The sequence below is a fragment of the Coptis chinensis genome, chromosome 9, assembly GCF_015680905.1.
Source record: "Coptis chinensis isolate HL-2020 chromosome 9, ASM1568090v1, whole genome shotgun sequence".
Lineage (NCBI taxonomy): Eukaryota > Viridiplantae > Streptophyta > Magnoliopsida > Ranunculales > Ranunculaceae > Coptis > Coptis chinensis.
The window spans coordinates 28,080,097-28,097,246 of NC_141464.1; positions in this window are offsets into that span (position 1 = coordinate 28,080,097).

Consider the following 17,150-nt stretch of genomic DNA (forward strand, 5'->3'; position numbering starts at 1 on the left):
CCTTTTTCCAAAATATTTTTTTTCTTCACCACTCCATCCTTAATGGCCCTCACTCGAAGTTTCGTGCCCGAGCAAAATTTTATGGAAATTTTCCAAAATGGTCTTTTTCATCCCTTTTTTGACAAAAAAATATTACGTCGAGGATGGTACCCTCTTTTACATCATAAGCAGGCATTTTGTTCCAGAGAATTGGTCTTGTTGTTCTATAAAAGCAGTTATTTCCAAAATGGGCAATTCTTTGTCCGTGCTAACGGATGCGAGCGTGAATTGACTATGGAAATCATCTCTGAGGTACTTCAAATTCCTATTACAAACCAAGGAGTACACCTTCAGGATTCACCTTTCGACAATATCAGGCATCTGATGTTTGCAACTATCCTTTACGGCGAATACAACCGGAAAAACCGTATTGTTTATCAGCGATCTTTGCAAAAGAACCAATTATCTGTGATCCAATGGGTAGCTCATAATGTGCTCGGCACGTCTAAGACTTCCGAAATAACCAAACCCCTCCTCCATCTACTCTGGGTCTTACAGAGTAACTACAATGATTTTTGCATTATTAAATTTCTCTGGAACGTGATCGCACGTGCCAGGAAAAAGGCAGCTCCTTTACCAACCATTGTGACACTTATCATGATACGTTGGGGTTTTTCTAGTACTTCTCCTCACACACCTCTTCGAACAGCTAACATTCTTACCATTCACTCAATATGTAGGAACGGATTCTGGAACCCCGACGTTGCAAAGAACCATGTCGGTGCAGAAACCGACGAAGATTGTTCCGCCGACAACATCTTCACTGAAAATGCATTATGCAACGTATTTAATCCCATGGAAAGCCTTCATTTAATTCAACAAGGACTGATGACATTATTCAAATGTCAGAACATTATCATCACTAGTCTTCTTGAATTTCAGGACCTGCGGACAATAAACGAAGAGGAACAAGCACAATTCTTGCACAGCCACAACCAGTTCTTGGCAAATCACACTCTCATAATAGAGAACCACGCCGAGATTTACCAGACAAAAGTTTAAATGTTGCAACGGGTCATTTGCCGCAGTTATTGACGGCATAGAAAATCTTATAAATGGATCCCTCCCACAAAAGGATCCTCGACGTTACTTGGGCCAATGACACCATTTAAAATTTTGCAATTTTATGTTCTTTGTCATTTTTTTTTTAGTTTTTTTTTTATATACATATATATATATATATATAGTGAAATTTCCCTATGGTAATTTGTTTTTACTTAATTATTCTCATCATACTCTAATATTTGTTTATCCTTGTCTAAACAAGTCACATTTTTTATTTTCACACATCTTCTACAATGGAAGCTCCAAAGATTATTCCAGAACAATCTTTCCATTCGTTGCTGAATTCTCCTACATATGGACATCTTTTCAGAGACTACATCACTTAAGTTGGTTGGAACTCTCTTATTCTACACCCGAGAAAGGGACATATACTCCCTGTGTTTGGCAACTTATTTTTATGATCACATGGAAGATCTACCAGCTGTACAGGGCTTCCCTTTGAATGGATTTACAATCCGTATTGGTAACAACCGACACCCTTTTTATGAGCCAACAGTTGCTATGGCTCTATACCTTCCCCCTTTTTAGCTAAACATCCCCGTCCAATACATGATATAAAACAACTTTAACGACTATTCTTGGAAAAAATTTGCCGCCCATTATGGCGATGGCCTTGCCCAGGTCAGTGAACGTGCCGAAGCTGGCCGATGGCCAGACTTCACTATTCCACTAGCTAGTATGACCATGAATGTTGGAACTGCCATGTTATTTATTCTTCTGAACATCATGGGGGATTGGCATTTTTCCACTGCTTCAAAGTTAGCTTGTAAGACATTCCATGCCTTGGCCCAGCAACATACCGCCTTTGACATTACAGACCTAGTAATTGAGAATATTAAGAGGGCTCGGTCTTTTCGGCAACACTATATCACCCTACCAGTTACAGCATGCAGGATAGTGAGGACGTACTTCCCACAGTTTGCTGCCACCTTTCAAGACTGGGTAAAGGTCGACTCTATGTGTCCAACAAACAAGATAATTTGTTCTTTGCAATTTAGGACATGGCGATGCCCTGCAAGGTATCTAAAGAAAGTTCGTTCTTTCCCTAATGATGATAAAATGATAGCTCATCTGGACAATGCAAAGAAGAGGAAGTAGAGCGAAGTCTGGAAAGCTATGATAGATTGGCGTGATGCAAAGGAATGGCATTTCTACAGGGACGAAGAATGGACTATCCCCCAGTTCAAGGTTGGGGCAATATGAGTTGATGCATGTACATATTTGTTTTACGTTTTGATGTGAAATAAATAAATAACCTAATAGTGTGCTACTCTAAAAGTGTGCTTCCACTTTTATGATGTATAATATATAGTGTGTTACAATAAATTTCTGTGGAAGATGTCAGCTATATTTTTGCTCAAAGCCTCTCAGGTATACTTTTTCTTCCTCTTAACACTTTGAGGACACCAGTGTCCGATTGTTTGGGGGTGGTGAGAACCTTTTGCAAAAATTAGGCATGCATAGTTGTATATAGTTTACTTGATGTCTAAATAAATGTATTTAGTGATAAATTCTCGTTTCCCTTTCTATGATGAAAAATATTTAGAAATCTCACCCTAGAATTATAATTAGGACTTGTTCTTAGAAACTTAATTTAATACGTATGCAATAGTTTTTATATCTTTTCATGAGCATTCATGCACTGACTATCATTAAATGTACACAGCAGTAAGTTTTTGGGACCCACGGTTAGACAACTTAGTTTTCATATCATGTAAGAATCTAACCAAAAGCCTCAAAATGTGTGATATATGAGTAATGACACAGAGGAGTAGTTCTTCCGAATAGAGAAGTTCACACGTCTACTTACTTGATCACTACCTGATAGAGAATTAGTCGGTCTAAATTAATAGACTAATCTAACCCTAATTAAACCGCAAGCGCACAGCTATCATTGAAAATAGTTGCGGCAAACGGGTCGATCCCACAGGGATTGCTACTTCGGACAAACGAGTACTAAAATATTACCTAACCTAATTCGACAATGTTGTTTTATAGAAATTTGGAATTATTATTAACTAAAGCTAATTATTTTAACTACGTTTATGAAAATAATAAATTAAACAATTGAAATTCAATAAAGAGAATTCTAGGACTGTTGAATCCACCTTAGACTTCTGTTTATATTTCTAGGAGTAATTTTAATATTCCAGATTTAATACGAGTAGCACGAGGGAAAGGTAACCCTTGCTTTCTCGAAGATATGATCGTGACATCTCTTAACTAAACATGTATCTTCTAAAAGTTCAGCATTAAAGATCAAACTAAAAAGATTGCTCGTCTTTTTACGGCACGAGTAATATCTAAACTTGATACAAACAGTTAAAACGGGCTTAATCAATAACGACGAATATCGAACTATATCGCATGCGTGACATACTATATGAAAGATAAATTTTCACTATCAAATTACGAACTTAGAAGAATATAATCAATATTAAACCAACTGGAAATTATTAAAATCAATCCCAATATACAAACAGTAATCTAAAGGTTCATCAAAGTCCTAGACAAAGTTTAGTTACACATGATAATAATAGAACTAAAATTAAAGTAAGGTAAAGAAAAACTCATGTCGACAGTAGGTTCGGCTTGGCCTTCTTCTTCTCGCTCCAATTCTTGCTCTTCGGCTCTTCGGTTCTTTGGCTCTCTCTTTTTTTGTGTTGTGGAGCGCCTGTTTTGTCCCTCGCTCTTGTTTTTATAGATTTTCTTTAGGTCACGACGAGTAGTGTTTGATTTGAATTGGGAAAGTTCTAATTCGGTTTAGCTCGCGCCAACAATTTCGGGATTCGGTCGAAAATAGAAACACCCCAAGATTCGGGGTACTGTTCTCGTGGGTTCATACAAAACGGATTTATCAGGTGGTTCGAGTTGCATGGAAGGAATGATAAAAGGGTTATGATGTTGATTTTGGTTTATTGGTTGGTCCGATTTTGGAGGGTTGAATGTTCGATTTCATTCGAAGGGATTTGAGGGATTTTGAGTCTGTTCGCGATGGAAAAGGAAAGAGTCTTAAAGACTGATTCGGTGGTCCGGTCGGTAAGTTAGGTAGTAGTGTGTGCTTATGTTTAATTGGGTGCACATGGGCCGGTCCTTAGTTTTTGGTCATGGGTCACTTTGGATCAATATTAGGTCCATAGTCTAATGATTCTAATTAAACAAATCTACACTTTCTTTAGTCTTGAGTCATGTGACTTTGAGCTTATGACTTGGTCCATACCCTTGCTGACGTGCTCATCTAAACTTCCTTTACGTCTTCGTATTCCCACTCACAGCTCCTTACTTTCATTTAATTTAGCCATGTGACTTTAAGCTCATGACCACATTTTCGCTCAGTACAAATACTTGAGGCCAAATACTTAAGGTCCAACCATAGGTCAAAACTAGAGAATGCAGGTCACGTGCTAAATTAAATTTTGTCTTCACGTGTATTCACCAAATATTCATATCCATAGTTTTGTTTCTCTATTACTGATCATCAGGCGCTGAGGTAGTAAGGTACCGAGCCCAAATTCTCATTAGCAGACAACAAGGCCAAATCCAATGCACGCAAACAATATCTTGACCAACCTGGGATACCTCCACTGAACTAGATCAACGTACACACACTAATATCTTCGAATCTCGACAGTTTCAACACTTTTAATCAAGTTAACTCCAATCCTGCAAAATCACTAAAAACACACTAACTAAATCAAACAAATAAAATAACTGGACTAACTAATATAAAATTGAGCGTAAATATATATCATTTACGTGCTTATCACTACCCAAATCCTAGGCGAGAATTTAGGCCTTCTTTGGATCGATATAGCAAAAAATTCACACCTGTAAAAAAAATTACCGCTAATCGCTCCACTGAACCTTTCATTAATCCTTTCTCACCAAAAAAATCATTACCCATCTATTAACCACAAATAAATAAGCCTACCTAGATGATGAGTATGAGAAATAGGATGAAGTGCAGAAAAATAAAGAGAAAAACCTTGTCACAAATCAAAATCTGTTACCTGTTTCAAAAGAAAAGAAAAAAAAAATAGAAAAATGTTTCCAAAAATCAAAAGAAATATCAAGGTTAGAATTCCCCCCAAAAATCAAATCAAAAGGGAATACAAAAGCTTGAAAAATCCAAGTATGGAAACCCATGTTAGAAGCAGAAAAGAAAATAAGGATTCTCTAGTATAAATATCTCGAAGACCTTATTCTCTCATACTTATCATTTTTGAATTTTCCATTCCAGTTTCTTCTACACTACCTCCTAAGCCCCATAACACCTAATAAAGACCTCTAGCTCAATTAGGAGTAGGATAGTATGATAATAAGTAGTAGTTGTGACTTTTCAACCTCGGCTCCTCTAACTGTCATTGAGTATGTGAGGAAACGTGTGCCCACTGCACACTGGAGATAGCAAAACTTGAGTGAAAAAATAAGAGAGAAATTGTGTTTCGACACATACCTGTGAGAACCTATTTAAGAACGCTATCCAAAGGATCCAGAAACGGCCCTGCTCATACATTTCATTATAAGATCACTGCATGCATGCTCATACGTAGATGTTTTTATTATTGTATGTATATTAACTTGAAATTCGAAAGAATTAAATCCTTGTTTCCCCCGCTAGTGAGATGTCTAGATACCTGAGATTAATTAAGGAAACAAGCCTTTGTTACTGAGTCGTTGTAGTATAAATGAAGTTTGTGAGTATCTTCTCTGGAAAACTCTCACAAGGCTATAACTCGTCCACTAGGGAATTCCTAGTGGTTCAAGGCTTTGTTGCATACGGTCAATGCAACCGCACTCTGTGAAATGAGATTTAGCTTATGACAACACATTTTTGACCACTTATCATTTTAATGTCTCCTCTTTGCTTGAGGACAAGCAAAATGCTGTTTGGGGGTGGTGTGATAAGCACCCAAAACTGTAATATTAAACCCTGAGAGACATAGCATTTTGGTCGATTATGTGTTTAATAATCATGTAATAATTATATTTTCGTACTTTTGCAGGTTTCCGCATTTAAAATGAATATAATGATAAAACATGCATCGAAGTACAGGAATACTGGAATATTTGAAGTTTCCCACTCAACCCTAGTGAAGCCCAACAAAGCCTGACTAGAGCCGAAGTTTCCAAAAGAACAAAACTAGTGCAGAACGGGTCCACATATAAAGAAGTAGAAAACTTCTGAAGCTCACATCTGATAAATCTGGGTGCCGACGTTGGCTAGTGAACTGCCAGAGCGACCAAGGCGACAAACTCTACGCAAAGACAGAAAGTTGTAAAAACGCCAAAAATCGGGCGCCAATTTGGACATACTAAGTGAACCCACTCTGCGGGCCCAAAAGGCATGACGAGTCAGCATATGCAGGTGGCAAGTGATGGTCACAATTTAGTGCCACCTTGCAATGGGAGGAGACACGTACCAATTCAAAGCAGGTGGTTTGAATTGAAATTGGCTAAAGGACGAAACCTTAATAAGGTAAAAGACAATGCAAATAGGTAAAGACAAAACTTTTTCAAAGTTTTGAACTTTTCAATTAGCAAACAAACAAAAGCCAATTAATCCTTTCGAGACATCACCTATATATATGTAAAGGGGTCTTCGATATTCTCCTTCAAAGATTCTATGCTTTAGCTATCAAGAGTTTTACTTTACGTCCTCGTAGTTTCATTCCAAAGACTTAAACTCGGCCATTTTCATTCTAGCGGCTTAAAAATCGTAAGTCAATTTACCCTTAATAATAGCGGTCATTTCTTTTCTAGTTTAATTCTCGCTCGCATTTATTTACTTAATGTATACAAAGAAGTTTTATTATTCCTTCAATGACCATGAAGCTAATCCGCCCCCCGGGAGGGTTATCCGCTTCGTGTGAGAACGGATTGACTCTTTAATACTCTAGAATCACTACTTAGGAATTAGGCATAGATTAGACATCCGGTCCCAAAATGACGAGATCGGTACAAATTTGAGTCCGATGCTCGGAATCAGTCTCGTCGCGTGACCCAAAATGTCTCAAGCGACTCTATGGTGTCGACGACTCTCCAATTTGTCCGGCTGATGTGGAATCGAGGGAGCTGAAATGATATTCGAGATGAAATATTAGTTCAATTCCTTATGCTAGTGCGATGCATGCTCAGAGATGTGGGCATGCGCTAGGGATCAATACTCGACGTCGTCTCCGAACACGAGACGAATTAGAGATGTAGTGATGTGGTAATATAAACTGTTGAGAAATGATTCTTGCATGAGTATGATTAACTCTTTCCCTATTTCTTTATCTTTGTTTACCTAGATATAAATTACCGTAGTAATTTACATTATTTGCATTATCGTTAATTTAATTAAAACCAACTAAAAAACCTAAATCCTACTCACCAAAAGTTGTAATTCCAGTTGTGAACCTTTTCCGAGACCTAAGGTTTGGACGATCCCTTACTCGACCTATCCTACCAAACCCACGTAAGGTAACTTGACTAAAACGTACGACTATACGGACTTTGGACTTTGGAACTTGGTCTTTGGACTTCGGACTTCGGACTGTGGACCTTGGACTTAAGAAACTAAGTATAAAAACCAATAAACGTACAATTAGCATTTTTATCAAACACCCTTAGCAAATAACTAGAAGGTAGAAACAGAGCTAGATTCCTCACATGAGCTTCATTAACCCTCCACAAGATAGGGGTTTTAGCTCATGATCCTAGGAAATCAATAACTAAAGAAGAAGGAAGATGACGAAGAAGAAGAAGTTTCTTATTACCTACAGAGAAGACTCCATTAACAACTTACAAGGTTTTCTAAAACTAAAACATGATATGAATTCTTACTTTTAAAACTATTAATTTTAAATCTAACTTAATGGAATGAGTGCAAATCATAAGTGCTCCACTTAGTGCATTTAGTGCTCTTAGGCTGTGTTTGTTTAGTGGCAAATGGGGGTGGCAAATAAAATTTTCTCAATAGATGCACCATTTGCCAGTATTTAGCTGCATTTAAGGGTAGTGGCAAACACTATTTACTATTTGCCAGCAAATGAAATTTTCCCACTAGAAGTGGGAAAATATAATCCAACTCCCCCCCTAAACTCTTTTGCCACCCCTTATTTTCCCACTAGGGCAACAATAATTTTCCACCATCTCCTCTCTCTCTTTCACAGCTGTAACTCGATCTCTCAAGCCCTAGCTCTCAAGAGGTAATCTCTCACTCTCATCTTCTCTCTCTCTCTCTCTCTCTCCTCTCATCTCTCTCTCTTCACCTGCTCTCCTCTCTCACTTGTCTCTTCATCTCTTTATCTCTCCTTCATTAATTTTTACCACTAGAAATTTTTGCAAACAAACACTGGCAAATTGAAATTTTCCCACTACAAATTAGCCGGGCAAAACTCTAGTGGGAAAATGCTGGCAAATCTAATATTTTCCCACTAAAGGTTTGCCACTAAACAAACACACCCTTAGTGATTCACTTTAGCTTTGTCTCCCTTAGTGCTCAAATAATGGTAAACCAAATAAGTAATGAGCTCATGTGTTTTGACTAGTGGTGGGTCCATGTGGGCCTAGGTTGACTTTTATATCTTCACATTTTTGTGTAGAGCTCACTGTACTGATCGTTTTGACAGTTCACTTGCCGAATTCGGGGTCCAGAATCACAAAATATGAGGGTTTGAAGTTTTACGACTTTTCAACATTGTTGTCCTGGTTTGACCCAGAAATGATTGGTGTTGAGTCCACGGGCATTATTTTAGACTTTTTGAGCTTCAAATGGATTGAGAGAGAAGACTTCAAGTTCAAGCACTATTTCGTACAACATTTTCATGCTAAAACGTAGGTTTTGCTAGAAATTTGTCATTAATTAACTACTGAAACCTGTGAAAACATGAAAACACAATTAATTTATATTTATTAAACACATAATCAACAAATATGTAGTGTCTCTATGGGATTTATAACACAATTTTGGGTGCTTATCAAAAGCCATATATGATGTTTGCACTTTTGTATGTGTAAGAATTTCGACAAACACACACTCAAATGCAACTTATTCAAGTACCTCGCTCACGTTCACGTTGAAATATAGTTCGAGCAAGGATTTCGTCCCAAACCCAAAGACCTGAACACTTGGTTATCGTTCACTGGAACCTACTCTCTAAGGAACTTGTGAGAAAGATTTTTAATTGATGTCGACTAAATTACTTACTACGTTACTTGGATTACAAGTTACTAAAAGCTTTAATTTTACTAAGTACTTAATTATAATGCAAAAGTGAGATATAGATATAAAGAGATATGTGGAGAGCTAAATCCACTCATGCAAGGTTTAACTATCAATAATGATCTTTATCATTGCATCTCTTAATCAATTTTTGGGTTCATAAATAAACGTGTAATAGATTAGAGTCTTGGTTCCTAACAAAACGAACTCATCTCTGAGAACACTTTGTTAGCATAAGAAGTTAAACCAGTACTTCATCTCTGAATGGACCATTCAACTCCTAGCTTGACTTTTCACCAGCCATCCAAAGTTCACAGTCTGATTCCACCAAGTAGTAGCGCGCGCGATTAGTCCCAGTGTCACCTGGGTCACGCGCGCGAGTCTATCTTGAGGTCCAGACTCCAAACTTGGCCGGTCACTACCATTTATTTGTGGTAAGATGTCAAGTAAAACTTGATATTCCTAATGCTAATAACTGAACCATTTTACAAATACGGATTCCTCACATGAGCTTCATTAACCCTCCACAATGCAGGGTTCAAGATATGCACAAATTCATAAACAAAACAATAGAAGGAAGGAGAAGTAGAGGAATTCCTAATTTTACACTTGAAGAAAAGATTTATTAGCCTTTTAGAGTTAAAGATGTTACAAAACTTAAGTTTACACCACAAAGGTTGAAGACTTTAGACCTATTTCACTATGTAATACTGTGTATAAATGCATATCTAAAATCATAGCATATAGGATTAAGATGGTGATCAATGATATTATATACTCTAACCAGTCGGCGTTCATTCCTAACAGATATATACAGGATAATATCCTTCTGTCTCATGAACTTCTCAGAGGCTATGACAGGAAGTATGGTACACCGCAGATGTTCTATAAAGTTGGACATTAGGAAAGCTTACAACACTGTGAGTTGGGAGTCTATCTTAGTGATGATCAGAGTTTTCAAATTTCTGGACTCTATGGTTAAATGGACAGAGTTGTGCATTGCAACTCCCTCATACTCTATCCTTATCAATGGATCTCCTGAAGGATTCTTTGTTGGTAAAAAGGGTATTCGTCAAGGTGACCCTTTATCACATTATCTATTTGTGATGGTTATGGAAATCCTGAATGGTATTCTTATGCAACGTATCAACAACAAAGACATCTTATTCCATTCCAAATGTAGCAAGGTGAGATTGTCACATCTAGCATTTGCAAATGATGTTCTTATGTTCTGCAAAGGTGATAGTGCATCAGTGCAAGCTATTAAAGACAGATTAAAAGTCTTCGGAGATGCATCTGGGTTAAAGATCAATAATCACAAGATGTCTTTACTAGCTGGAGGCCTTAGCCAGCAAGATGCAAAAGCTTTAGCGGAGGTTATGGGAATAGAATTAATTAAACCTCCAATGAGATATCTTGGGCTACCACTCATCTCTGCAAGGTTGGGGATTAGAGAATGGCAGCCTTTAATAGAGAAGGTTACTAGCAAGATTTCGAAATGGAAGTCAAAGCTGTTGTCTCATGCAGGAAGGCTACAAGTTATAAACTCTATTCTTATTGCTTTCCATACATATTGGTCCAGAACTTTCATTCTACCTTCCACGGTTCTTGAACAAGTGCGACAGGTATGTGCAAAAATTTTGTGGACTGGTTCTACAAAGAAGAAAGGGCATCACCAAGCTAGTTGGAATACTGTTTGTCTTTCTAAGGAGGAAGGGGGTTTGGGAGTCATGAACCTACAAAGGTGGAACATTGGGGCCTACTGTGGTTTGATTTTTAAGTTGATCACAAGAGAAGAAACTGTTTGGGTCGACTGGACATGGCAGCAACACATTAAAGAAAAGTTTTTCTGGTCCATGAGTATCCCAAAAGACTGCTCATGGACGTGGAGAAACATTTTGGATACTAGGAAGCAAGCTAAAAGATTTATCATATATGAAATTGCTAATGGTGAAGACACTCTCTTATGGCATGATATTTGGTGTTCAAGATCTCCTTTGATCGAAGATGCAGACGCAAGAGCAGCATGAGATTTTCAACTGAATGCTACAGTAAATATCCTTATTTCCGATGGCACATGGAATTCAAAAGTTCAAAATTTGCAGGCGGCAGGATTGAAGAAGGAGATCAATGAAGTGCAAATCAATTCGCACCTTGACAAAGACTTCATCGTCTGGACTCCTCATCAAAGTGGTAAATTTACTTTCAGGAGTGCATACGACGCTTTGACCAGAGAAAGAGAGAAGAAGGCTTGGTGCAGTATGGTATGGGGAAGATGGGTTCTGCCACGCCACTCCTTTTCCACATGGCAATTATTTTCTAATAGCATACCTACACAGGACAGGTTAGTACATAAGAAGATTCTCAACAGTTCGGTGTGCTGCATATGTAATGAAAGCAGAGAATTCTCAATTTATTCTTTGAGTGTTCATAGTCAAGGAATTTCTTTGGAAGAGTGAAACGGTTATTAGGAATTTGCAATGATGGAACCAATGCGAATAAGAAATGGTTTTCGATAATTCGACAAAGTAAAAATGTAGAGGTGGGGGAGATCTATAAGGTGTTGATATGTACTTCGGTGGATTACATATGGAAAGAACATAATGCAAGACGCTTTCGACACAATGAAAAACCTCCTGAGATAGTGTTTAACAAGATGGTAAGGGATTTGATAAACTATTTACAAATTCTAAGACCTGAACTCAGAGATAGTACAAGTGGAAGAGGGTTGTTTCTCAGAATCGGTATTACCGGTGATTTCAAGCAACAGATGTACACAAACTGCTCATGGATTCCTCCGACGGGTACGAGAATGAAAGCAAACACAGATGGTGTAACGCCCGTATTTAAAAGACGTATTTATCTATTTATTAATTATTTAATTTAATTATTTATATAAAATTCGTTGGATTGGATTTGGGATATGTGGGCCTGGTTTCTGGGCCCGAGTCTGCATTGGGCTTGGGTTTCAAACCCAAGTATATATTCATATTGTTCTAGAGAATAGGGTTCTTAGATAATAAAAAAAAATAAAAAAAATGGAGGCGCTTTTTTTTCGGCGTTGGGTGAATTTTTGACGACTTCGGATTAGGAGGAATTCGCCGAATTTGCCGAAACATTAATTCTTGTGAGTAGTTAGTTTTCATTTTTTCTCGTTTATACACACAAGTAGCTTTACTGTAGAAACATGTTTTCGTTCATTTAGCATTTTTCTTCTTTGTTCTCTTCAACAATTATTCTTCCTGTAAATGTTTAAAACTTATGCGATTTGTTAGGACTGTCAACACCCGTAGGTGGTTGTAGAGGGAGGCGCGAGCCCCCAAACCTCCTCCCTGTAAAAACGTCATTACTGTGATACTGAGAGTTGGTTTTATATGCGATTTTAATTGTTGTGGTGGTTTTGTATTGTTGTTTGATATCGGGGAATCAAGGGATGGAGGTTGGTTGTTGGTTGATTGGGTAGGTGTGGTTGAAGCTTTGAACCGGCAGTAATGGTGGCGCGATCCAGTGTGGAGAAAAAGTGAGTGATGGAAGTAAATCGAGTTTTGTGTTGATTAGAATTGTAGGGCTTGCATATAGACTAAAATCAATGGGTTTATGGTTGATTGTAGTGTGTGGGTGAGTACTGATGTATGGGGATGTGGAAGTTTGAAGGAGGCGATCCAGTTTGAAGGAGGGGATGTGAGGTGAGGAATCGAGTTGGAGCTTTCATTAAAGCTATAGGGGTTTTGATTTGGAGCAAAACCGCTGGAAGGAGGAGATGAGATGGTGGTGGCCGGGATTCTCGCCGGTGGTGGCTGGTGAGGTGAGGAAGACAACCTGATGGTTTTCCTTGGGCCTGGGGCTTGGGCATTAGGTGGTTTAGGTGGTTGGGCCGGATTCTTTTCTTTTAATTTTGGTTGGGCCATAGTCTTTTGGTTTTGTTTTGGGCCGGATTAGATTAAGTGTTGGGCCATTTTCAGTTTAGTCTTTAGGCCCAAGATTAGTTTAGTTTGTTATAGGGCCAGTTTCATTTTAGTGGTTTATGGGCCGAACCAATTAAGGTTTTGGGCCAGTTTAAGTTTCATTTTCTGTTAGCTTGGGTCGAACCCAATTAGCTTTCTTTGGACCCTTTTTTTCTGTTTTTGTTTTGGGCTTGGTCCATATGTTTTAAAGTGGGTCAGGTTGATTCACTAGGCAAGTGTAAACTTTTGGGGCCGGGTTCTAAGGTTTGGGCTTGGCCAGTTGGGTCTGAACCATTACCTTAGTCAGGAGCCCATGAGCAATGCACATTGCCCTTAGCCATGAACCATGGCTATGACCCTGAACCTGTCGAACATGGAAACGACAGTTTGACTTTGACCATTGACCGTTGACTTTGACCGTTGACCGTGGACTGTGGAATGTTGACTTTTTTCAGTTTTTCTCATATTTAAGAATATGGACAAATGTAGTAATAAAATATTGTCGAACATTGTATAACCTTGTTTGTCATTATCTAATTAAGATTTGACGTGAGTAGTGTGTAAAGCATATATATATTGGGCTTTGATTGTGGACTATGGACTGTTTAATTGTGCTACATTTTATGTTGTAAATTGTATGAAAAAATCAAATGCTAAAATGCTGTGGAAGCTTGTATATATTTGGTTGTCATTATCTAATTAAGATTTGACGTTGATATTGTGACATTTTATAATATGTTGGGATATATATATTAAATGCAATAATTGTGGAGAAATAAATGTATAAACACTCCATTATTATATATGTGAGATGCTACTATGAGGTAGTATAATATTTGTGGATATTTCCCACGGGAGTGTGGCGTAGTGCAATAATATATTGACACGTGAAAGAATGAAAGTGATTATGAGATATAATTGAGATATTTCTAAATATTAGGGCATAGTGCAATAAGGTATTTGACCTGTACGTGATATAGTGGAATTATTATGAGTCATAAATGGATGACATTTGAATAAATTACGTAACGAAAATCGTAGAACCTAGCTACCACAACTCATGTGATTTGGCCCTTCTGGCATTTCAGTGAATCTGAATGGCCTTCTGGCGTAAGTAATGTGATTGGCCCTTCTGGCGTTTCAGTGAATCTGAATGGCATTCGGGCGTAAGTAATGTGATTTGGCCCTTCTGGCGTTTCAGTGAATCTGAATGGCCTTCGGGCGTAAGTAATGTGATTGGCCCTTCTGGCGTTTTAGTGAATCTGAATGGCCCTTCTGGCGTAGCCGAATAGTGGCTTGATTATTCCGTTCGCAAAATAGAACGAGACGCACGATATTTTATGCCGAATAGTGGCAGTACTTACATAATGGCTTCCGTGTGAGGGTTACCTGGTGTGCGGCATCCCGCTTAGGGTAGTTATGCACGGAGTTGTTCATTATGTAAGGGGAGGCATGTGGATGTACATGTTCGGCGTTGGGAAGCGATTGTGGTAGCCAGGAAAACTAGGTAAGACATAGATACGACGTGATTTTAGGGACACACAAAGAAAGCCTTAATTAATATAACTATGGTAATATGTTGGTTAATGATATATCTTTAGACAGATGATTGTATATGGTTGGCATAAGGGTGGGTCAAACTAATTACTTGGGCAGAGACGACCCACTCTGTTATTGAGTATGAAATGCGGTACGGATATAATATATTTGGTTGGTTATTTGTTTAGTTAGAACCTAAGGTGCCTCGAAGGAGGAACTACATGCCTTATTTATGATGCGTATAGTTTGTTGTGTGGTTAGTGGGAAGTTAAGGCGCCTCAGTGGAGGAACTACCTGCCTTAATTATTGTACTTAAGGATGTTGTATTAGTCGTTGAAAGTTAAAGGCTCGATGGAGGAACTAAGCTGCCATTATGGATTGTGTATATATATATGTATAATTATATGTTGTATTTTAGAGCTACTCACACCAGCATTTTTATAATGCTGACCCGATTTGCATGTTTGCTTATCGGGTGTATTCATTAAATGAACACACTTGATAAGTCTTGACAGATTTAGTGTTGAAGAAAATTGGTTGCTGCTTGTGGTTTGCATTAGCGTCGCATTTCAAGATAGGCCTTGTTTTTCCTTTGAGGTGATATAGATTTTCAGTTGAGATAAGTTATTTGCATTTTCATTTGTTAATTTTTGTAATGAAGAGGACTTTTGTTAATTTGAAATTTTTATTGATTTTTAAATTATCCGCATATTTAAACTGTTTATGGGTTTTTGGAAGTGGAGAGTGCGTCACACCTCGGAGATCGAAGAGTCGGAAACAAATAATGTTTTTCCGAATTCTGTCGAAATTCGGGGTGTGACAGATGGTGCCTTAGATAATTATGGGTCAGGTCATAGAGAAGTGATAAGAAATTATGAAAGCAGGGTTATGGCTGCATTTAGTGGAAGTGGTGGTATGGCGTCAGTTATATTTCAAGAACTGAAAGCTATAGAGGTCTGTCTTGGTCGATGTTTGGTAGAAGGCTACTTAGAGGTCGAAGTAGAATCTGATTCATTAAGAGTCATCAATGCGATCAACAAAATTGAGAAACCTCCATTGTATTGTCGAGATGTAGTGGCTGCTATTGAAAGAAAGAAGGAAGGCTTCAGTTTCATATCTTTTTCACATGTTTTTCGAGAAGTGAATAGGGTAGCTGATTATTTTGCTAGTTTACATAGAAATATTGAAAATTTTCTACTGTACACTTTGCTCATCCTCTGGATTTTGTTGTACAGAACATTGTAAACGAGAATGAGAGTGGAACTATGTATCTAAGGAAAAGTTAAATTAATACAGGTGGGGGTCTGCCTAACCCTAGCTTATTTGGAAAAAAAAAAAAAAAAAAAAAAACTTAAGTTTACATGAAAACTAGGAAGCTATAAAAATGGAAGTTTTTGCTTGATAAAAAAGTGATCGAAGAACTAAAATTGGAGTAAAATCTAAAAAGAAACTAGCTATGGAGTAAGGTGTTAGCTAGATCTGGAGTAAAGTGTTTACTCCTTAAGCATATCAAGGGATTGCTTTCCTTTCCACCTACGTGAAATCATCCACCTTCATTCAATTTCCATCTATTCTAATTATTTCTTTCTTATCCATTTCTAATTAAGACAAAAATACAATTAATAACATGTGCACAAAAGCCTTCAATCATCAATTATCAAGTTTGACTTGGGCACAAATTATGAGAGTTTGACTTGATCAATAACGGAGAACCAAATCTTGTAGGCCTGCATAGTGGGCCCAAGTACTCTGACCAGTAGCAGGTCCGACAATTGATTTTCTGCAAAATCTAGCATTGGATAGAGCTCGTTGCACTAATCGTTCTTATGGTTCACTTACCGAATTTAGAGTCTAGGTTCATAAATTGTGTGCGTCGGAAGTCTGATATTTGTTGGCACGTTAATCCTGTTCTAACCTGAAAATGTCATGTTTGAGTTCCTGGGCTTTAGTCATATTTTATTGAGCTTTACATGAGCTAAATTCGAATACTTCATGCATACACACCATTCTGTACTTAAATATTGGCTTTGTTATTATTTTTATATTGAATGTGAAAATCTGTAAAAATACGAAAATATAATTATTTTATTATTATTAAACACATAATTAACTAACATGCTATGTATCTATAGAGTTTTGAATGTTTATCATGTCTCTATATGAAAAATGAAAAAAGTGGCCTAAGAAGCACGAAGTGTTGGGAAAAAGAAAAGAGAAAAAAAAAAAGGTCCAATAAGATAAATGTTCGCCAAAGACATTGGTTTATGTGGGCGGATTGAGGCAATAAGCGCCCTATCAAATTTTACCGAAAGGATGAGTTCCCCGTTCGCGGCAGGCATTAGTGCGGAAAGGTA